The following is a 22734-nucleotide window of genomic DNA, read 5'->3' on the forward strand; positions in this document are numbered from 1 at the left end:
TAAGAGGCGCGCATTTGGTACCGCGCTGCTTCGTTTTCAATGGTGCTTTGCCAACCGAAATTCAGTCGGTGCACTCGTTTTTGACGTCTGTTGAAGATTGAAATTTCTCATCAAATTTTTTTCATAAATTTTGATTGAAATGATATTAGCCTCGTTTAGTCATTATTACTTTGTTGTCATAAATGAAAGCAAAGGAAATAGCAAGTAGTCTTGATCTCGTAGAAACTCATCACGTTACTCTCGTGCTAGTGTTCTGACTTTAAGAAAGCCAGTCCTGACTGACCGCTCAGCTGTGTGCGTGAAGCAAGTGTTTTTTGGCCGCACTTCTTTTTCCTGAAGAGGGGTTAAGGTAGGTACGCATTCGAGAAAGCACCAGCAGAGAGCCTCTCTCTCCTTTGCTGATGCGGGTATTGGTATGAGCCTTCTCTTGCCGAACAACACGTCTGCAGGGGCCGTCTCTAAAGGACATAGGTGTTTAAGGAACAGTTTTACATTGTTATGATTACCTTGTCATAACGCATAAGATAAGACCCTTGTGATGTTTGTCAGGCTGAATTTTTTTTCTTGCCCGTCAGCAATGTAAAATTATCAGTAAGCGCCAAAGCCACAAATAGCCGATAGCAACAAAACTTGCTACACCGGTCCTGTTGCAATAACGGTGTGCATTTTGACAGTGAAGCAGAAAGCCAGTTTTTGATTGATTGCAAGGCAATCCTTTGCACCATCAAGATCAATCAAAAGATGAACGTTTGAATGAAAACGTGACGTGAGCTACTGGAGCTGATTAGCATAATAACCCTCCGATGGACACCAAAGCTCTGCATATGGAGCAAACCCGTGGTAAGGATAATCTTCTAGTAAGCATGCTAACATATTCCATAACGATTAATATTGTTGCTGTTTTCTGTTTATTATCAAGGTGTGTTCTTTGCGAACCTTATCCGAGTAATTGTATGAGTTCCGTTGACCGATGCGACAGAAATGATCTCGCCTCACGGTTTCGCGACAGACAAAACTGCAAGAACCTGTCAAGTTTGCCCTTTACCTCATATTTCGCCTCCCTTAACCCTAATTGCTAGCTGTGATATATAGCAAATACTACTGAGCTTGCCCTTGGATACAAACCTATGTTAGAGTTATAATCTAAACTATGTAAATGTTCGCTGTCGTTCGGCTAATGTTATTCACTAGCAATTCGCCCGGCACATTCCCTATAGTGCCCCCCATTGGCCCGTACAATAGCCGCTCGCATTTGCCCACACCAGGATCCATAAGTGCTTTTTTCTCATCACACTTTTCCCATGTTCTATTTATCACTTCTTCAACTTCGTTGCCATCTTCTTCGTTGCAATCATTATTCATTATTTGTCCCCTGCCAGACCAGGAACAGAAGTGAAAGCAGCCACCGCATGAGGAACACTCGAAGGAAACCCCTCATTGTTGCCCTTTCCGAACCGAAACGATTTTTCGTTTAGCTTCCACGCGGCTAAAAGTCGCCAGCTATGGGCTCGTCTATGCTTGGCCTTTTTTCTCCTTCCCCATGCTTTCCTGACAGCATCTACACGCCCCACGTCGTCATCCATCGGCTCACTCATCTCAGAGCTGGACGTAAACTCGGGGTTGCCCTCGGTTTTTCATTTCGCAGTACCAATGCTGCTGGCGTCCTCTCTTTTCTTCTGCTTTTCCATTTGCTGAATCCGCCTTGTCCTCTGCACGCTAACCCAATAGACGGCCACCAAGTACCGGCGGTGCGCTGTGGGTTACACCAGGCTGCACTTTTCGTGATGCGATGGTCCCGATCCTGAAAAAATCAAGGGGAGAAGACCAAGAGACTTCAAATTTACAATGGCAAGCCTCGACCAGCATCGAAATCCCTGCTCAGCCGCTTCGGTCTCTAACTCCGCACAAGGAGCGAATAAAGCGGTCACATCGGAAAATTGAAACCCAGTCTGCCTCTTCAACCTAATTCAAGCTCTTCAAGGCGCTCGACACGATTCTGCTAGCTTGGCACAGCGACCTAATACCTTTTAGCGGAATAAGTGTGAAATACTCCACGTTTGAGTCAATTGTTTTCGACTTTTTTGGGTCTAACCTATACATTTTATATCAATTCACGCTGTAAAATGATGCACCGCAAGATTAACGTTCAGCTTCAGATATCTGAGTGCAAATAATTTTTTTTTAGTGACGGGGACAGAATGAACGCTTTTTATCGGTGCGGTTTCGGAGTATTGCAACCGTAACTATTTACAGCGTTAATCCCTGCTAAATGCATACTTACAAAGTGACTCCAAGGAAATTGTAAAATTAATACAAATTCTAAGCACGAGACATTCGTACTATTTATTTATATATACTTATAGACTCACTTGACAAGCAGCTGTTAGCAAGGTTTTATTTACTAACTTTACATAGTTACTAGTTTAGTTCAAAGTTGTATGAAAGCTTTGTCGACGGTATATAGAAGTAGAATAATGGATATTGAATCCAGTGCGCTGCTAGTGAATATCAACGAAACTATGTTGTCGTTCTCCTATTTTAGATGGATGACTCGCATTACGGACGCGAGAAAAAAAAGCTAAACATAGTAGTAAGGGCAGTGCTTAATAAAGCCGCTGTCATCGGCGATCCTACAGCGAGCTAGGTTCAGACCTAAGCCTTGCAACACATTGCAAAGGCAGGAATAGAATACCCTATGCGTTATACGAAGAACTTTTGTTTCTCTGCTGCTCGTTCAATCAATCCACCTGTCATGGTTGTTAGTGAGCAAATGCTACCTTCTGAGCCAGATACCGCTGCGTTTCTTTTGTTTTTTTCACAGCTTTACGCATTCTTCTATCGTTGCGCTGTATAAGGTCTGTAGCCTGAGCTGCGGCGTATCTCTGGCCATGGCATTAACTTAACTGGGCATGCACACTGTCCAGCAGAAGAACTAAGCTCGATCTGTTCCGCCTTCTCGCTGGGCCTGCTTTGGCTCAATGAAATGTCTGAAGTGTGTTTAACATCCTAATAGTAACTAACTTGACTTCTGAATGAGAATAACTACGTATAGGTGCACGCTCGTTTGGGTAGCCGGGTGAACTGAGTTTTGCCTTTGCACAAGTCTGAGGGCGAGCCTCGTTGCGTCGAAAAGGTCCCCTGTCTCAGGAACACCCGGGCTGCAAAGGACAAACGACTGAAGTACGGCAGTGGCTTTAGCGCGCTGACTTGTTCAGAGACTCATGTGCATATCCTCTTCCTTTCCAGGCTTATCTCCGATGGTCCAAGGCCACCATGCATTGAGCCTGAGGGCCAGCAGTCTTCCTCCTCTACGTGTCTCCACGTGTCCGCAGTCGCAACTGAAAGAGAAAACGCAAACGGCAGAATCCTAATGGCAGTGGGGCGAACCGAACAATACATTGGCGTAACGGTCCTAAAAACGAGTCTAATGTCAGGAAGACTCTAGGAAGAATATTTGAGTTCGACTTTACTGCTAGCTTATCTATCGTTCACTTTTGCTCGGGCTGTTTCTCGCTCGCTTGGCCCCCTCTCCTCTGCCCTTTCCCATGTTCATCATTTTCTGCTTAAAATAAACTTGGCTTCTCTGCTGTTTAGGAAGTTGCACCATATCAGTAGTCAGAGAGAGACTATGCGGATTTTTCTCTTAGTGACTTTCTTTAACCTGCTTCTGCAGGACGTGCTATATTCTGTATTGAGAGCAAAACAGGTGGATGGCTGTTCATCAGAACGGTGCCGGATCCTCATTGTGCACGCTGAGCAAAGTCATATCGCTAGTACCCCTCTGATCCTGTCTCGCTTCGAAAATGGGTCGCTATGAATCTAACCCGCCCTTGAATTTACATAACTAGCAACGAGCAAATACCGTATATAGAAACCTGACGAGTGGCTCCTCAATACAGTATGGTTGGTTCCTTTAACAACGGACGATGTCGACAACGATCTTACGAACTCAGCTGCACTCTCCCCCCTATTGAAGGGCTAAGTTCGGGTGTGTCACGTAATAATATGTTGGTCTGTTCGCGTCTATATTTAATTAATGTCACCCCTTATGCTAAATCGGAAAGAATGCGGTGGCCGTCTGCTGAACAGATATCAACTTTTGCGAGACTGTTTTTTTTCCAGTGATTCCTTGTCTTTTAACAATGGTGTACTTTTTATTTAATGCCTTTTTTGGGGAACTTAATCCTTCGATCGTTGAGCTGTTGCAGTTCAACCTAAATACCTTTGAAGGAAAGGTATATCGTCCAGGTAAGTAAATCCGTCCCGAGAGCATATAGAAGGTACCTGAATTTCGAAAAATCGGAACCTGCAGTAACTAGTAAATTGATTCTTGTCTGCAATATCTTACGTAAACCCAGATGGAATCTATGTGCGCTTCCACAAGAATGCTACTCTAGTAAGTATTTCGATTATTTCTTTAGCATTAAATATTAATCTTAAACTGTTAATTTTCTTTTTTTCCTTGCAATTTCGTATTTCTACTAACTAATTTATTGCAGTTTATTAAATTCAACGATACGCTACAGAACCTGCATATATATATATATATATATATATATATATATATATATATATATATATATATATGTTATCAAACTTCTAAAATTTTCGTTCGTTTTGCAGCCCACATTATCGATTTCAAACATTTATATGAAAAGTCTGCGGGACAATTTTGTTTCTTCATCAACTTGACAAACAGAACCGAGTTTTGGCCTTTTGAAATTTAGAGCCGATGATGCTACTTCTATCGTTCCACTGACTATATCCACGGAACCTGCTCTCTATTCTAACAAATATCATTTTTAAGTGAAGTCCTATCTTGAAAATTAAATTTACGCTGAACGCATTCATTGTTAAGTAGACGTTTCCACTTGTGAAATTATAAATGTGTCCTTTTTATGAGACTTAAAAACAAGTTTTATGGAAGGGATGAACGCTTTCGGTGCCAATTCGCCGCCATAAGGTGATCGTTTATGACGAAATAAAAAAGAAAGCACATTTTTACCTATCGAACCTTAGCAGTCGTGAACTTCTTGATAAACAATTCTAACATAAACCCGTAATATAATAATAATAATAATAAAATAAAACCGTAATATTACGTGCCTATAGTTACTGAAGTTAGTCTAACATTGAATATATCCTCGTAAAGAAGCCGTGTGGACGAAATGTAGTCAAATATAGTTACCATTATTGCGAAAATCCCACGGTTGGTAACGATACGCGAACAGCGCTCACCTAGCAAGTATTATGACACACGTCTGTGATGCCAACATGTAGCTGGCAGCGAAATGTCAACTTTTGGTCAATGTTACCAGGTTTAACCAGCTCACAGTTGAATAGACCTAAAAATAATTCAGGCAGAAATATACGTTTTTACGTCTGGCATCCAGGCCGATACGTTGGTATTACACATAAATATGCGTTTCCAAAGATCTTTCAATGTTAGATACAGTGTTAACTTTTACGAGGTATGCTAACGTATAGGAAGTAGAGGTTCGAGTCGGTTTACTATATGTTATCTATTTATATGTACCGCTTAGGAAGCCTTGAGCTGAGTTTAGTAAAAAAAAATAATTGAAACAAGCCTTTAATGAAGTTATGTTATTAGCCTAGCAGTACACCCTTAAGACAGGCAGGTACGAGGGTATCTATTCATTTTAAAAGTCACGTGCTCTTGCAATTTACGATTCTTGACCGTGCGCTTGACAACAGCTGGCAGGGTTGTGCCTGACTATTACCTTGGTTGTGTTGAAAGAGAGTTTCAGATTCACGGTGCATTATAAGATCACACTTGATCGCGCTTTTCTTTATCTAATGTTTGATCACGAGTGATGCCACTCACTGGCAATTGCCAAAGACTGAGCATCGTTCGATTCCTAAACAGCGAACTCTTCGCCGTGTGTTTGATTCTGCCAACTCAAAGCTAAGGGTATAATAACAGTGAATTTTTTTTTGTTTTGCGCAAGGCCAGCACGTTACTACACACGTTCGGAATGTTCTCGTTTTTGTGATTCTTTCATATTTTCACGAACGGAGACAATGGAACGCCAGGAGACGTTTGCAGTTCTTTCTGTGAAGCTCATGTACAAATCGATTACTTCCTGAAAGGTATCGACACTCGCCTAACAATCACATAAATCATTTTTCTTTTGTATGGAAAATAAAAATGAACACCCTTTACCACAGGCCCATTGACTTAGGCTCAAAGGAACGCCATAGTCTACTTATCTTTATTGTGAGAATGCTGTAGTATAGAAATTCACTGTTTGTTCGCGTGACGATTAGAACACGGGATTTTCCGTTTTGTGCTTTCTTTTTATTTAATTAACAACAGATATGTGAACATGTCATTTACTTAGAGATCTTGGCACTACCATATTTGAATGGTTATCCTCTCATATGGCAGCTTTAAAACTAATATTGTATGGTGACCCAACAATAGTAGACGTGCACAAGCTTCAGTTGAAATCTGGGCCGAATTTGGCGATCGGCAGAACCCAGCGTACGCATATAATTCAAATGACTGCACACTATCTTACCATGTCCAACAACTTCGTGGGTTTCGTAGGAACGATGGGTTCCATTGAATCGTTGGCCCTGTTTTAGGCTTACATTTTCCAGCCTTGTCGATCATTCGAGCCACTTAACGACCTGTCGTTAACGGTGTGAAGTGCACTTGGAGTGGATGAGCGTTCAACTGAGACGATGAAACCGTGACCCTCAAAGCAGAACACGACGCTGCTGTTGTTCATGGCTCAACGGTGTAGTTACCAGGTGCCCAAGCAAGTGTGTGATAAGCAAGTGATAACGTTTAGAACGGGTTCTGCAGCTGCTAACGGCCTAGGATCTACCGTCAACGTCTTTTAGCCGAACACAAGGGCGCCTTCGTCCACCACCAAGGTACCAGCTGGTCATAGTCGAACAAAAAGCTATCGCGCTTCACTCGCGTAATATTTAGTGCCATAGTAAACCGGACGTTGATTGTGGTCCACGTTTCTGGGGTGTGCAAAGAACGGGAACATATGAATGCAAAAGGACATTGCATTACACGTTTGACATATACGCAGTAAAATTAAGCTATTTGCACGAACCTGCGGTCGGTGTGAACGGCAGCCTGTTATAGGCTGGCGGTGAGCTGCACCTAGTTCGGTATACGTGGACGAGTGACGTGTTATAGCACTTGGTCGTATAAAAAATAATACTGATTTTGAATGGATCATAGAGAAAAAATGGCAATATTTTTAAACGATTTTACGTTTATATCACATTCAGTATTTACGGTAAGCGTCTGCCGAAGAATTGTGTGATCTACCAGTCGCATTCAGAATTACTAGAATCGAGTTTAAGGGTGGCCGTAAATTGTTGTTTTTCCAGTTCGAATAATCATCTCGTCTCGAAGATCTGAATTAGTACACTCTTCAAGAATTCAGTATTGTTTAACGAAGATTTTGCTTCTGGCGATCATTGCCAAGCGATACTCCTTAGTACTCCAGGGATTTTTGATTTTAAGGTACAGTATCATGGATAACCGTATCTACAAACGACTCGCGCTACTGCATATTTTTTTTTATTTTACGGGTTTATTGACCGTTGTACGACGCTGAGAAAAACGTCGCTCGATGCGGCCGGACACTTTTGCCAATAGTGTCACTTTTGGCGATCGCTAACATCGAAACATTGTGTACGGTTCATATATGCTACCCTGTCAACTCGTTCCCTGCTATCGTTTGGTTTTGATACATACTGTAGATTAGACACTCTTACTAATAGGAACACCTTCATAATATCTTAGGACGTTTTAAAAAATACGTAACAATAGACAAGAATGAAATTTATCGACGAATCATTCAATGAATACGATGATTATTTGTTGAGTCTCTGTCTACTTTGTCAAAGTTTCCCCTAAGTTCAAGGTTATTCAACGGGGAAGGTATTGGTCAGTCTTCGTTCGTGTGTCAGTATGTTGTGGTAAGAAGTATTGCCAAGTGACCAAAAGCTGAGAAACTTTCCAGGGCTATCTTGTGTTCGTAGCGCACGACTTACTTCTGTCCGCCTAAACGATTATAGTTGAAAAGCGCAAATGTTGTGCTAATAGAGAAGCTAAATTCGTCGCTTAACGGGAACGACTATGACGTCTGTCTTTTCGAATTACCAACTTGGAACATAGGATCTTTTGACTTCAGAAAAAATAGGTAGTTGTCACTTTAGCAGAATCTTTAAAAATAAGGTGATCTAACCTTGCACCTATCGTCCTTAAGGCGTTTCTCTAACTGTTCGATGGTTTTTTTTTTGTTTCTACCTGTATCCCAGAACGTGATCCACTTTCTCTTGAAGGATGCGTGCCATTTTACTTAACCCACAAATTGAACGTGTTACTTAAACGAGATATGGCGCCTTTTAAAAGTTGCCTAGCTGGCACGAAATGAAATACCTAAATCCGCGTAGCTGCCTTGGGTCTCTATGTAAGGTACTTAGAATGCAAAAATATACGTTTTTGGAGATCCGCAGCTTACACAATCGAGAGATATATATATATATATATATATATATATGCGTTAACTTCAACAAATAGATCTTTACGAGCATATTGTTGCATTGTATTATAGGTAGATAACAAAAAAGAGCCAAATAAATGTTTGCATATAATACCTTAGGTAGCATAATGCAGTCCTGATTTACCTGACACAGCAGATTTTCCAATAGAATACCGTCGACACACAGAGTAAGCTCAAATGTAAATTCTGTGAATTAAAGGTCTGTCTAAGCACAAGTTGTCTCTATCGTCAAGCGCAACGGTGGTATTTTATGGGTCATATATGTGCCCGATATCTTTCCTCTTTCTTGGTCATATGGCTATTTCTACTGGGGTCATCAACGGAGTGAGATCCTCAGAATCAACGAGTTTTTCTCATGGCAACCTTGACAATGGTGTCGGTCGACTTAAGGCCGTTGTGTTTAGAGTAAACTGGAATAACTCCACTTTAGTCTGGCATGCTTCAGGGCCAAGCTAGCTAGCTTCAAATAGTTTAAACGGCCTAAACAAACATTATGGCCTCTACGACATCGTGAGGTAACCCTAATATCAGTGAATCCTTACGAGGTATGAAGAAACCGTACGTCAACCAGGGAAAGGAAGTTCTCCGGCTAGCTGCGATGGACATGGATACGGCGAAGGTTATAAGCGGGTCTTCACTCAACAGCTTACTTGGTCTATCGTCCGGAATAGGCTCCCGCAGATTTTAGCAGCTCACTAAATAAGCACACTACATCTCCTTAGAAAAGTTGCTTAGATCTGTAAACGTGGTTTGATCCTGGTTCAGACCTACTGTGGTACTATATTGAAGGGCAATGAACCGCTGATCATCTCGACCTTACATCATGCGACAATGTTTACTACTCTAAGCGGTTGAGAACAGACGTAGACTGACAAATTATCCTCTCTAAGGATGCATTGGCTAACTTAATATCAGCCTAACAGAATAGGCACAGTATGTAACTACAATACAATAAGAGTGGTAACTATTTTACGTACATGGCTTAACATATCAGTATTTCATTAAAACCCACAACATACCCAGTATACCCTAGCATTTTAAAAGGTACATTATTAGTCCAATAAAATGTACCCATACCTTGATGCTTTTGAGATGTATAACTGTGGCAATCTATGTCGTCATCTTTTTGCAACCAAGTTATTGTTTTGTGACGTTTCAATTTTGCCATTGGTAAAATTATTATTATTATTCCGGAACATCTGAACTGATACTTCTTCGACGAAGTACGTGCGGACTGCTAGCAAACTTGCTTGTCGAGACAATGTCGATCAAGTCTATGAGTGAGAACGGCTGAGCGAGCGTCTTGCATTCAGCGCGTACGATAGCGTCATAAGCTTCCGGTTGTCGTTTGCTACGGGCGTCGTCGTTCAGATATGCTGGCCAGCCAAAACGCTGGCCATTAAACAGACGCGCAAGCCGCCTTAGTTAACAACAGAAACGAGGCACTATATCGAAGTTAGCCAAGCGAGCCGATTGCCGATGATGCTCGAATCCATATTGGAGAACAGTAACTGTTTGTGCGTCTTTCTCTGCAACAAAAAAGACGCGTTCTGCTTACGGTAACGTGTTACTTATCGTTAAATTAAGGCTGGTATACAACTGCTACTGTTTCTGTACCATTTCCGCAGCTCGTTGCCGACCGACTAGGCGAGCCGATCAACACTACGGCTATCCAGTAGAATCGCTCAGTATACTTTCGTGACGCAATAGACAAACGACGCTTGAGCTCGTGCCTGCCAATAACCCGTTGTTTTCCCTGCTCTCGAGGTGAGCAGCTACTGATAGGGAGCGCGAAAGGTCTTGATGGAACTAGCTACGTCGACAACAATTCGTGTTATCTGAACGATCAAATATGAGGCATGATATTTACTCGTATCCTGATCGCTTACATCATAGAAACGTTCGTCTGTACAAGCTTAGCGAAGCCGCTGGCGCAATGCGGTCTTGTAAATGATATGACTCATGCCAAGATGACTAGGTTAATGTGACCGAAACATATATATATACATCTATCCGCTTCGTATTTATTCCACCAATACCTCTATTTGAGTGGAAGTCATTTAGCAAAACTAGGAATCGTCAGAGTCACTCCGATCGACCTTTTTAGACCATCTTTTTTAAAGGTGATTTATCTAACTCTCCACAACGGTGCAGCCTTCCTTGCGTCGGACAGACGTCAGGTCTCCAGTGTTCCGAGTGAGTCGAGTCCGATCATTAAATGTTCCAGTGGTGACATTAGCTTTCGTCGACAAGTACGATCACACGCTTTGTATGTTTTGCCGCTGGGTCATCACACGGCCGTGGCGACAGAACGCCTTGTTCTAAACTGCTGACTAAGGGCATATTATCAAGCTTTTGTGCTGACGAGTCGGGTTCGATGCAACGATCGACTATGGTACGGTGGAGCTGGAGAGCGCGCAGGAATGGAGGATGCGCCAATCAAGCTGGCGATCGCTTAAAGCGTCACCGCCGCTGTCGTCAAATCAACCGTCCTCATGGGCCCCTGCGATGTCACAAGAGGTTTGCCAACGGCGTCCGCTCATAGCTTCGCCATGGCTGAGGATCTTATCGGTGGAGCCTTGTCGGTGATCGTCCAGCTTGCCAGTTCATCGCGCTGTTGGCAACATCCATATCACGACACGACGGCCGCCGCCGACGCCCGGATACGATTATGTAGTGCAATGTAGTGTGCAATGCGAATCAGTTATAAAGCCGTCTTGAATAGCATTTTCTTGCGGAAGAGGCACTGTAAACTATGGTCTAACGATCTATGAAATTCGTTGCCACTGTAGACAGATAGAGGTGGTGTCTCAGGATAGAAAAATCCTTATCAAACGTTAAATAGACACCTCGATCAGTTCTATCTAGAGACCGACTGTGTTGCTAAAAGAAATACTCGCATAATTGGTAGAAGAAGGGCTGTTTGATACTCTACCGGAGTTCGACAAAGATGCTTCCTTTGATTCGTTCTAGTTAGTGACCTCGAAAGCCGCCGCTGGCCTACCAGACGATGGGAGTGGACGTGGTCCGCGCGTTTGTGAATATTACCAATGCTCTCATTGTTGTTGTGGTCGTTGTTATGTGGTCGAGCGATCTATTTTGCTTCTAATTGGAGCAGTGTGTCACCTTTGAATATTCGCATTTGCTTCGATGAATCGTTTGGTAAACATTAAGAAAGCTACTGCTGGTCTATGTTCATGCACGCTGAGGAGTTCAATAGCCCGTTGCTGTGTGAGACGTTATATACTATCTCGAAAGTTCCATATGTGAGGTGAGTATACGTCAAGTGGTTTATTCTTGTTGTACAATTGTTGTTGTTGTTGTTTCGCCTGTGGGAAAAGTCACTCTCAAGTATTTTGAAGCGTGGATTGAGCTGTCAACCTCTGGGTCTTATTTGTTACGACTATCTTCTTAGCTGAATGAAACAAGCTGTTGTAAAATCGAGGATCTCATCTTATTTGTATATAATTTACAATTATGGCCGACTTCCACCACCGATAGGCCCGCGCATAAACCCACTAGGGTAACAAACCTTCAGTCTAGTTCACATTAGACGTGACACATAGAATTTGTTCGATGCAGTACCACGCATAGGAAACTAAGTCTAGTCAGCAGGATCGTCGCGCCTAGGCGACTTGCGGTTCCCACTTGGTTTTAATCGCTCAGCCTTGGATTTTCGTGAAGCAGAGGGTTGCGAAGCAGACTGACATGGCAATAGTAACTCCGGACACCAGCAGGTTGAGTCACGCGAACACCGACAGCTTGATACGCAAGTGAAAAATTCCACCCTTCTGTGTTTCCTCTATAAAGGGCACATTTCTTTTTTTGTAAGTTTGCCACGTCCGCACGGCAGACGATTGCCACCTGAGTTCTCTATGTCCGGTTGCCCCTATGGGAAAAAAATATTAAACCTGCGAAATGATGAGTAATTCTCGCAGTGGGTGTCCTACTCAGTTTTTTTTCGGCACCCTTTTAGTATAAAAAAATATTCTGTTGTGATGTACTGAAACAACGAGCTGGATCACGGAATTATTTCCAGTTTGTCTATCACGAGGATTAGGAAAACGTGCTCCACATCAAAGTTCGAAGATTTAAGATCTAAGGTTAAAATTCCATTAGCACATAGCTGCTTTTATGTCAGCCTAATATAGTAAAACATGTCTAGTATTTGGCACCAGTCACAATGCTAATGATATTTCTATAAAGATTAGCGAAGTTTAGTCATGGTCAGAGAATCATGTCACGTCCGTGAGAACTCTGTTACACATACGTTTTGTTTATCAGCTTAAATTTATGCTCTGATGGATATGAGTGCTTAAATTGATTGAGACTATACACCGCATGTATGTAAAAAGGCCAAACGAACATTTCATCGGCTGTGATAATGCCCTAGAACTTGGAAGCCACGTACGTCCAAACATTGCACACTATTCTTACGTACTACAGCTGGATATGTTCACGTCTGCTGCACGTACCTGATGTCCCTGCCTGGCCCCATGCACTTGCGGTGCGTCGAAAATCTGAATTTGCTAAAACAACTTCACAAACCAAAAGTGAATTTAAACGCGGCATTACCTTTGAGTCTTGTCGGATTCCGCTTGTATCAAACCCAGTCGTCAACTGGTGATATGCACTGAATCTCAATGAGATACTGCCGGTTTTGGTACAGTATACTTAAGTAAACAAAATCCACTCAAGGCATTGCACAGCAGCGCATTTGTGAAACATGCAACTCTGCGGCTTAGCCGAGACTCGCGAGGGTCTCCTAAACGAACCTTCGGCTGAGTTCGGTCATTAGGCCTGACCATGAAGTCTCTTGCAAGACGTCCGCTTCTCTTCCTTCAAGCTTCGTTCGTTCCGTTAGGGTTGGGCGACTAAGTCGTCGGCCTCACCGCAGTCGGCCACAAGTCGTCGTCAACGTTCGCACAGCCAACGCACACGTCCTTGCAGATCGATCCAAGATATTCCAGACGATTTACCGTTCGGAGAGAACTGCTGGCCCTGGGACAGTTACCGATACGATGTCATAACAGTGACTGCTTCGCAATCAGAGTACGCGGACTCTGAGGCCGTGCACAATTTCGATGTAACAACATCTGTCTTCGAGAAATAGCACTTATTAAAAGCTGTCATTGGATAAACGTAACGAAGTAAACAAATACTAAGCATGGCTATGAGGAAAACGGTTGCGGTCGTCGGAGAGAAAGGCCAATAGTTACGTAGACACCGCTTGCTGAGCCTCAAGACACATTTGTCTTACTATCTTGGTAGGATTGATCTTGTATGGTCGTAAGCGAAGTGCTTGAAGCGTTCACATACGGATGTCTAAATATTACATATTTATAGAAATGACGTATATATAAGCATTGCTGTCCCCAAATTCCCAATAGCTCCTTCACGTAACTGTAAAATCAGTATATGCAACATAACTTCTTTTCAGATAGAGATTTAAAGAGTTTTCGTGTAAAAGACATTATTTGGCTCGCTGTAAAGGACCAAAGAAGTCTTTTTTAATCTTTGACACATTTATTTAATCAGTAAATAAAGAATAACTAAATAATATACGTGAGAATTGGCTAACAAAAGAGGAATTGAGGACGTATGCATGCATCCATGTACCGACCAGCTTTGGTCTCTCTTGTCTCCGTGATCCTGCGTGGTAGTGTGTTTGTCTACGTGAAGTAATCTGGGATCGAAATCTACTGATGAAATCAGTAGTACTTTACATTAGGAATGGTATTTATTTGGCCTGGGTTACCTGGGTATGTCGCCTGAAGGAAACCGTCCTCATTTTTTATAACATAATAGCTGCTACTTCTTATGGAGTAGTTATCATCAAATGCGTTGGAAAAACAAAGTAGGTACACTGAGAATCATCACAGCTGTTTTGCTATTATAGTTAAATCACGTAAACAAAACGGTACTTAATTATCACGACAGACATGGTACTGCAAATTAAAAAAGCTACTTCCATAATGTCTTGATTATAAATATCAAGCCGTTTTCTGTCATTAACCTACATTAAGGGTCTGGGTCTCTACGGCTGCTCGGCTCTCCTGTGCCACTTATTCAGTAACCGATTAACAAATATGCGTTTATTATATGCGAACGTCTTTTTTTGGGGGTAAATGTATGAGTTTTCTAGCCGCATCAAGCCAACCCACCAAAAAGTTCAGATCCGAGCCAAAAATATAAACATCAGAAAATGCAAGCTTCCACATCCGGGGTTAGTGCTTACTTTTGAATCCACTGAATGTACATCAGCCGCAACTCGAAGAAGACTTAATCAGAATAATTTGTCATTTAAATATCCATCATAATCTCTCTATTAACGAACAAGCTTCTGCGTAATTGGTGTATTATCAGGCACAAATCCTCTCAAACCTATGCACGCATATTGCATTATTATCAAGTAACAGCAGTTTCTATTATCACACAGGGACGAAGTACTGCTTTGTCTGAACACCTCTTTTGCCGGGCTCTTTTATCTATGTTTGGTATAATCATGCAGCCCGTTCTTCTGTGGACGATATCTTCTTTCATCGTTAGCGTATCGGGACTTGTTTTCGGGGACCTCCAACGTAGGTGACGTGAGATGTTACCGACTCCGCTAGACTCCAGGAAGATAACTATTAGCCTCAGTATCTCATTCAACATCTCATATATAGTAGAGAAGACAGAATTGTACTTCTTCTTATAAAATACACAATTTAGATTGCGCAGAGGTAAGATGTCTTATAACCTATCACGCTCGTTTCAAATAGTTTAATGTCCTAATTATGACCAAAATTATTCAGACCGGTGTTACACTTTTGCACCATGCGCTGCAAGAAGAGGTTGGCCAGAAACGTGGGCAACCGCGTTGACAGTTCTCCATCAAATCGTTGGCATATGCGTATTGCGATTGGGTTTCGGAAGCAATTCATGCAGCTTTCGCTTCGATGGCGTTTCTTGACGATAAACTAGTCAAAGAAGTTCAGCTGACGTTGTATGCTTTGATTACTTGAAGCGGATGGGGCGCACGGGTTACCCAAGTGTCAACAAAAAAACCAAACAACAGCCACCTCGTACATTAACAAAAATGCATTTTTCAGTCGCTGATTTTGGAATAGCGTTGCCAAAAAATCCACTTTAGGAATCCGCGACAGAACATGATCGCTTGAAAATCTAGCGTTCGCACTACGCATGGTAGTAGTAGACATTTTCTAAAAGTTATTGAAATTTAAAGCAATTTAAGTATATTGTACAGGGCATCAATTGAAAATTCTTTTGGTTATTTTAGGATCTCCTACGAATATGACTGACCAGTAATGTAAATCAATGCTAATGTATTAGACAAAAAGCGGCTCGAGTTGGGCCGGCTTTTCTTTAAAGAACGAAATTTTCCAGTATTGACAGACGGAAGATTGCTCTTCGAAATTGTACGCAAAATATTAGACCGTCCAAGTTGGTAGGTTATCCTAACGAGGATACCGATTGAGGAGCATGGATGCGCTATATCTGAAGATGCGTTTAACACGGTGCCTTCATTCAATATTTGCTAATAGTTGATTATCACACAAGATATATATTGCATGAAGACTGATCATTAGAAGCTACTACTTTAACACCTCGGAAAGAAGATTGCCTAAGAGATTCGTTAGGTGTGAAACTGTCATAGCAAGCTTTGCTGAATCAACAGGCCCGTTAGCGACGGCAACAACAGCTATGGCAAAGAAGCGAGCATATACCGAGGGGCATTAGATAAGCTTCGAACATCACAGTTAACACTGATACGAGCTTTCGTCGTCAACAGTGTTAACTGATTGCCCAGAACGTCAATAATCGAAAGGTACTACCGAACGGATGAGGAATGCATTGGTGAAGACCGAATGTTGAATAGGCACTAAAGTCGAAGTGGCGATGACCGAGCCATCGTCACGAACTGTGCAGGAATAGTTCAACATTAGATGCAGTTGCGATCATACAGCGGCGGAAGCCAACAACGAACATGTGTGGCGTGTACTCGGCCGACATTCACAGATCAATAATAACTCAACGACTTTTGAATAAGAGCACTTTTAAGAGATAAATGATACTGTACTTCGACCGCAAGTTGTTTTCTGTTAGAGAAGATCGGTCGTTTGCACTTAGATCTATGGGACATATCGGGGATAAATTTTATGCCCAAAATAGACATTAAATAATACTTCGAACGGCTGTCTTCCAGCACAAAGCAAAGTATTTTCTCATTTTATGTATCCCTAAATATCATAGGCAAACACGTTGATGCTAGAAACGTATCAAACCCTTGACTAGTTTTTACTTCGAATCACCTAATGAACCAAGAATCTGTCATCGAACAATTTTAAATCATTTGAGAAAGCTGACTACAAAAAGTTCAATGTTTGGATACGATATAATTCTGCACAAAAGGCTTTAACCGATCGTATTTTCAGCTGAAACTTCGCAAAAACACAGCGAACTCCTTCTAAAACGTTTGATCCGAAGTGGTAAAAGGCAGATCACATACATCATTCATGTACAAATAAAAACACGTCCTCCACAATCGCTGGCAACCCCCAGACTGACACCAAGGAACATGACGTTATATGGTAGAGGGTCGCGGATCATCAATTGTTACCGCTTTCCGAAATGACTGATTCAGCCTTCTGCTGTCAACAGCTAACAAAGTCACAACAAGCCATTGAAAAAAAATTGACTGGAACTAATAAGCACAAAGGATATCACCTTCCATCGTGACAATATTAGACCAGATTCATCTTCTGCTGCTCAGCAGAAACTCAGAGAACCTGGATAAGTAATTTTGATGCATCGATCGTATAGTCCTGATCTTTCACCTTCGACTATTATCTGTTTCAGTCTTTGCAGAACTCCCTTAATGATGCAGTGAAGTTAGTTTCAGTGAAGGGACCTGAAAGTCACCTGTCACATTATGAGTTGAACATGCGTAGCTATTACCCAGGTTAGCAACGCCAACAACGGTACTAAATGGAGAGAAAATCGATAGAATAAGCAGCACTATACAAATGGCAACAGTTTCGTATAAGCTTACCATTTTATTAGTAGGGTTCTATTACGACACTCGAGCCGCGTTAAGCTATTGAGTATTTAGGCCCACAACTCGTAAAAGCTAGCCACACGCACGGGGGATTCCACAAAACCTAACTTAGGTCAAATACTGCTACTGACTTAGCGCATGTTTCACTAGAACCTATTTCAACCAGCGCTACAGCTAAGAGGTCGGGTTAGGAAATTACCTGAGCCATTGCACGCCGTGACGCATCTCTGCCTGGAAAGACAGCCAGACCATACTGAGTTAAGGCGAGTATTTGAAAAGCTACAAAAATGCAGCCAACAAAATTTAAAATAAAAATGATGCTTCTGAAAGTAAATGTTGTCAGACGTAACCTATAAATAACAGTACCAAATCCTGAGACTCAAGCCTTTTCGAGTCTCACCTTGGAGGTTCGCTCATTGTTTCCAACGACAACTGCGAAGGAATTAAATCGACGGGATACGAAATATATCGACACACGAAGAGAGCTCAGAGCTGACTTAACGAACCCTGTGATGATGTTAGAGTTGCAGTACTCGAGTACTCTTTAGAAGCTATTTAAGGAGAGATGGACGGTAAAACCTAACCGCTTTAGTTTTTTAGTACATAGTAAATTTCTGCGATTCGTTTATGAAGGTTGCTAGAATCCTAAATGCAATTTTTGCGTCTGCAGAAGCACGGGAAGTAACGAAAATCATCGCTCCGTTCTATCTATATAACGACACATGGAACAGCTCATAGCCTGCGAATTATTGGCAAGTAGGTTTTTAGGCTACCTAGCGGATGCAGAAACCGTCTCTGACCCAAATGATTGAGTTTAGCTGGCCGTCCCGCCGGCCAAATAAGTGGTGCAAGGATACACGCCGTACGTGCAGTGTCCGTCGATGTGGGGAAGGTGTTTGACTGAGTCGATAAACAAACTAAAAAAAAATACTTTGATGTATCCGCTTGTGAGGAAGGATACTAAACCTTATGGAGGATATGATGAACTTCTTCAAAGCAGATAACACGATAGCTAAAGGGGAATCCATGAAACAAGCAACCTACGCAATGCGCAAGGTGGCTCCAAAACACCTTCGCTTTTTTGGAACGCGGACGCATCTTTATAGCGGTGTCAGCGTTAAAAGGCCTGTTTGTTCATGTACAGAAGCAGCTTCTAGAAAACTTTAAGAAACATGGAAGAATCGGCGCATTTATGTTGATTCCGCACGGAATTAACGCTAATCTGGTGTCTAGGAAACGCCGCTGGCCTGAACACCGATAAAGCAAGCCCCATGGAATACAGAGAGGGCCGCCGAATGGGAATCCGGAGTTGAGATGTTACTAAAGCGCTCGAGGACAGTTATGCACGCGGCAAACAAACATTCGTCTCTCATCAATAACTACAGAAAATCACATGCAAAAATAGAAATAGAACTCAGAGTAGTTGAGTGTCGGGATAGAAAAACGATAATTTAATGATAATAAAGGTATACCAGTGAGCTTGCATTCACTAACAGACAAAAAATTTACCAGCTGGAACTTAAAATTAAGTTTTCCATGCGCCGAATCACGTGGCGTGCCGCCTTTTAGAGAAACAGCATCAACTGCTATTCCCCAGAAGAGAAAAGGACGCCGATATAGATATTGTAATTATGGGCAGATATCAGTGTATCACAACTTATATCGGCCGTGTATTATCAATAGGACGAAATATATAATAAAAATAATGGTTGATTAAATAAGCTAACAACTATATGCGAGCAAATCTGCTTTTAGTGGCTTCTGTGAAATCAATGTTTGTTGGTTCTTTTTTCTGTTGTTGCTTGAACTGCTAACGCGCTTCTTCGAAACCTATAATAAGTCTTTCTATCTAACATGAGTGTACCAGGCAGTCTTACTATATAGCCCAAGTGAGCGTCCCAGAAACTCCCTCAAAAACACGATCATTTTACTGGCTACTTTAGACAATGGCGTATTTATCACCTTTTGTCTCAGTTGGTTCAGTAAATGTTTGTACGCTAAATGTAATGCGTTCCGTACTGGCGGAGCGTAGGGCTTTACATCTCGATACAGACGGGCGTGTCAATAACCCAGCCGTGAACCCAGACCATATTGTCGATTGTGCATAACGTCAAATCATCCTTTGCTCGATGCAGTCCCTTTAACCGATAAACTCAGCAATCTTTTTCTTCTTAGAACAAACGACGACCGTATTCATTAGTATACGTATACACTGTGTTCAAGTGAATCGAAACTGGTATTTTTACACAAAATATTTTGCAATCTTATAGGACAAAAACATTCTTATTGAACCCTATATATTTCTGTGTCATGCCTGGTATCTCATATATATATGTGGCTATCATCATATATACTGTTATAGAAGTTCAGCGGAATGACATAACAAACACCATCTTATATTATAACAGTGATTTTTTCAGTTGGATTTGAGCTAGATATTATATAAGACGTACGATCAACCTACTGCGCGCTAAAAGAACGATATGATTCTTTCGATGCTATGGCCATATAGACATTGTTCGTTGTGTTTCTTTATCTTTATACATCTGATTTTTCTTTTTTCCATCATCAACTTCTGTAAAGCCAGAACTTCCGCTCGATCTACCATTCGTTTTAATCGATTAAATGACCCATTATTATGACACCGTTGCATTTTTTTCACGCCATTTACTATCGTAGTCATAAGTACGCGCAGTCATCTGTGTGGTACGCTACCCTCGATAGTGACATTTCCAAATAAATTCTAATTATCTTTCAATACTTACACGCATTAGTTATGCACTATTGAGTGCGGTGGTCCATCACTGCTCGTACGCTTACTCAAGAAAAGTCTTTTTTGTGTCGTACAGTTGAAATATATAAATACCTTAATAAAAAGACATTGATCCTCTTACTGATTTCTACTACTTTTACGTTTGTTGTTCGATGACTTGTTCACTGATCCAAAGAGCCGTATGTTTGTTGGCGTATAGCTCCTCTTTTTGTCCGGATCTGACTCAGCATCAGAATGCCCCCATCTTGTTCGCGGTAGCGCCCGAAGGCCTTTTTGTTGTTGTTTCATCGTCGTACGTCTAGATCATTTCCCGCAAGTGAGAACGCTTTTGAGATGAAGACGATGCACTCACACACATCTGCGCGGCCGACCGTAACGGTCGTATGAAGCGGGTGAGTCGTCAGTAGGTACTCAGGCTGGCTGCACTAGCGGTACGTGTACCCAACAGCAGAATCGTGGCTGTTGCCCTGTAGCTTTAGCCGCACGCCGACACAACTGACGGCGTTTTGCTGTGCCGACGCTTACAGTTTCTCATGGGCGGCGTCCGTGGTCGGTTACTCTCGTGCTGTACCGTTACGTCACTAACGATAGGAACGGAGATGGCACAGGTAACACAGCCAACGTTAACGACAACAACGGTGACAAGACGATCGCTTCCCTTCCAGAATATCAGGAGGTGGCGAGGGATTCTAGAAGAGGGAGAACAGGCTACCGCTGCGACGAGCCGGCGTTGTAATAGAGCCTATCAACCAACAGTAGCATCTTCACCGCGACCAGCCATTGGCCCACGCCTAAAACACATTTCACAAGTACGCCGGTGCTCCAGTCGCGCTTGGAACCAGCCAAACGGTCTGGCGCTAGAATTCTGAGGCTGTGTATATTTATTCAGTAGTAATTGCAGGTTGATTCGAACTAGAGAACGAATGACGTCTAGTTGACGTTAGACTTCTAATTGGAGACATTAGAAAAGCGCATCGCACACCCACCGTCTAGGACGCTAGTAAAACACAACCGGTATAAATAGTGCGTTCGTGGCAAGAAGTTTCTAACTTCTGTCGTTCGGGGGTTTAGTCGAAACGGCGAATTTACTACGTACAACAACATAATGACAGATATCGATAAACTTTCCGACCACTAATCAGACCTTGTGACGTGCTTTAAAAACACAGAAGGACAGGTCCGCCGTTAAATTGTCTAGTTATTTATAGAAGGCAGGAAAACATCGCCAAAAGTAAAGAAACAACAGAAAAAACCGAAGTGGAAAAAATCTGCTTGGAAGAGTTCAGACAGATGTACACGCCGATTACAGAGGTGAGTGGCCTTCTCATTGGTACCAGGTCGTACAGAGAAGCAACGGTCTGTAAATCCTATCGTTGTATGTGATTTCGGCATCTCAGACACTTTTCTAAAACAGCATTAGGTTGATCTGTAAATTCTTGTGCTCGCCGAAATTCACTCAGATCACTACCTGGTGCCTGGAACAATCCATGCCTTTTCTACGAGGGTTGGCCGATAGCTTTTCTCACCATTCTGCGAAAGACACCATTTATTTGCTTTAATTCCCTTAACGCTCTGTTTATTACCCTTATTTAGAGCTCTGCTTCCTTTTCTAAATGCGTTGTTAATGTCTGACTTACTGTTTATACCTTCATTGTATGTAAATAACTTTTTTTCTAGTTCAACAATAGATGTTCAAATATGCTTTGTTTGCAACTGATGTATATAAGATTGAAGAATCATGATTGCTTTGTTATAAATAAGCTTTCCTTATTGCGCTGAAGCATACACATTCTGTTTAGTGTGACTGCATAACGGGATAAAATTCTCAGATCAACCGAGTAATGCTGCTTAAAACGCATTATTGCTCCCGATTTCAATCTAAATTGGCCCGGCTACAGGTGCCTGCATACGTTTCAGAACATGTGCCGAATCTCTGCTTTATCCATACACAAAATGCCACAGGAAACACAAAGCAAATATACTTCGCACGGATGCCGCAGCGTTTGCCGCCGCGATTTTCTGGGCTTCTGTCTGCTTAGGAATTTTTGCTATCGGTCAGTAGTTAAGGGCAAATGTGTACGAAGTGAGCGCTAGTTATGAAGAATCTACTTTAGAACTTGTACTATCTTATCTCACCAGGTTCTCAGTGGACACTATACTAAGGTAGAGCTCTAACGACCTAGATAAAATGTACTCGCTTAGGTAAACGGGGCGCTTGTTCGCTGCGTCCCCGCTTGACTCTACCTTGCTTGAGAACAGTTTTCTATCCGAACGCGTGTCAAGCATTGAATATATATATATATATATAGGTACGGCGTGCGCGTTTGTGCTTATGTATATTT

General features: G+C 42.1%; 1 protein-coding gene and 1 long non-coding RNA gene across 10 annotated transcripts in view; one reads left to right on the forward strand and one right to left on the reverse strand.

Annotated features, from left to right (window-relative positions):
- Nucleotides 1-1810: 1810 nt before the first annotated feature.
- Nucleotides 1811-20523, reverse strand: LOC147758611 (uncharacterized). Of its 6 annotated transcripts, none has more exons than XR_015319805.1 (5): nt 20385-20523; nt 17819-17850; nt 9101-15168; nt 5189-5345; nt 1811-3338 (listed from the first exon to the last, which is right to left on the reverse strand). It is a non-coding gene; the product is annotated as an uncharacterized LOC147758611 (long non-coding RNA). The 6 variants fall into 6 exon arrangements; XR_015319804.1 differs by having other exon boundaries at nt 9101-15173; XR_015319808.1 differs by having other exon boundaries at nt 13334-17850.
- Nucleotides 5827-22734, forward strand: part of LOC111243022 (PI-PLC X domain-containing protein 3-like) — a 31393-nt gene continuing 14485 nt past the window's right edge. For 2 of the 4 annotated variants that reach the window (XM_022788018.2, XM_086978239.1), the window contains exon 1: nt 11689-11829. The gene's annotated coding sequence lies outside the window, so the exon portion shown is untranslated. Of the gene's footprint in view, nt 6112-11688; nt 11830-21014; nt 21704-22734 lie in introns of those variants that run through there. The other 2 variants (XM_086978238.1, XM_022788017.2) reach the window with 2 other exon arrangements.

This window comes from Varroa destructor, unplaced genomic scaffold (assembly GCF_002443255.2).
Source record: "Varroa destructor unplaced genomic scaffold, Vdes_3.0 BEIS01000001.1, whole genome shotgun sequence".
NCBI lineage: Eukaryota > Metazoa > Arthropoda > Arachnida > Mesostigmata > Varroidae > Varroa > Varroa destructor.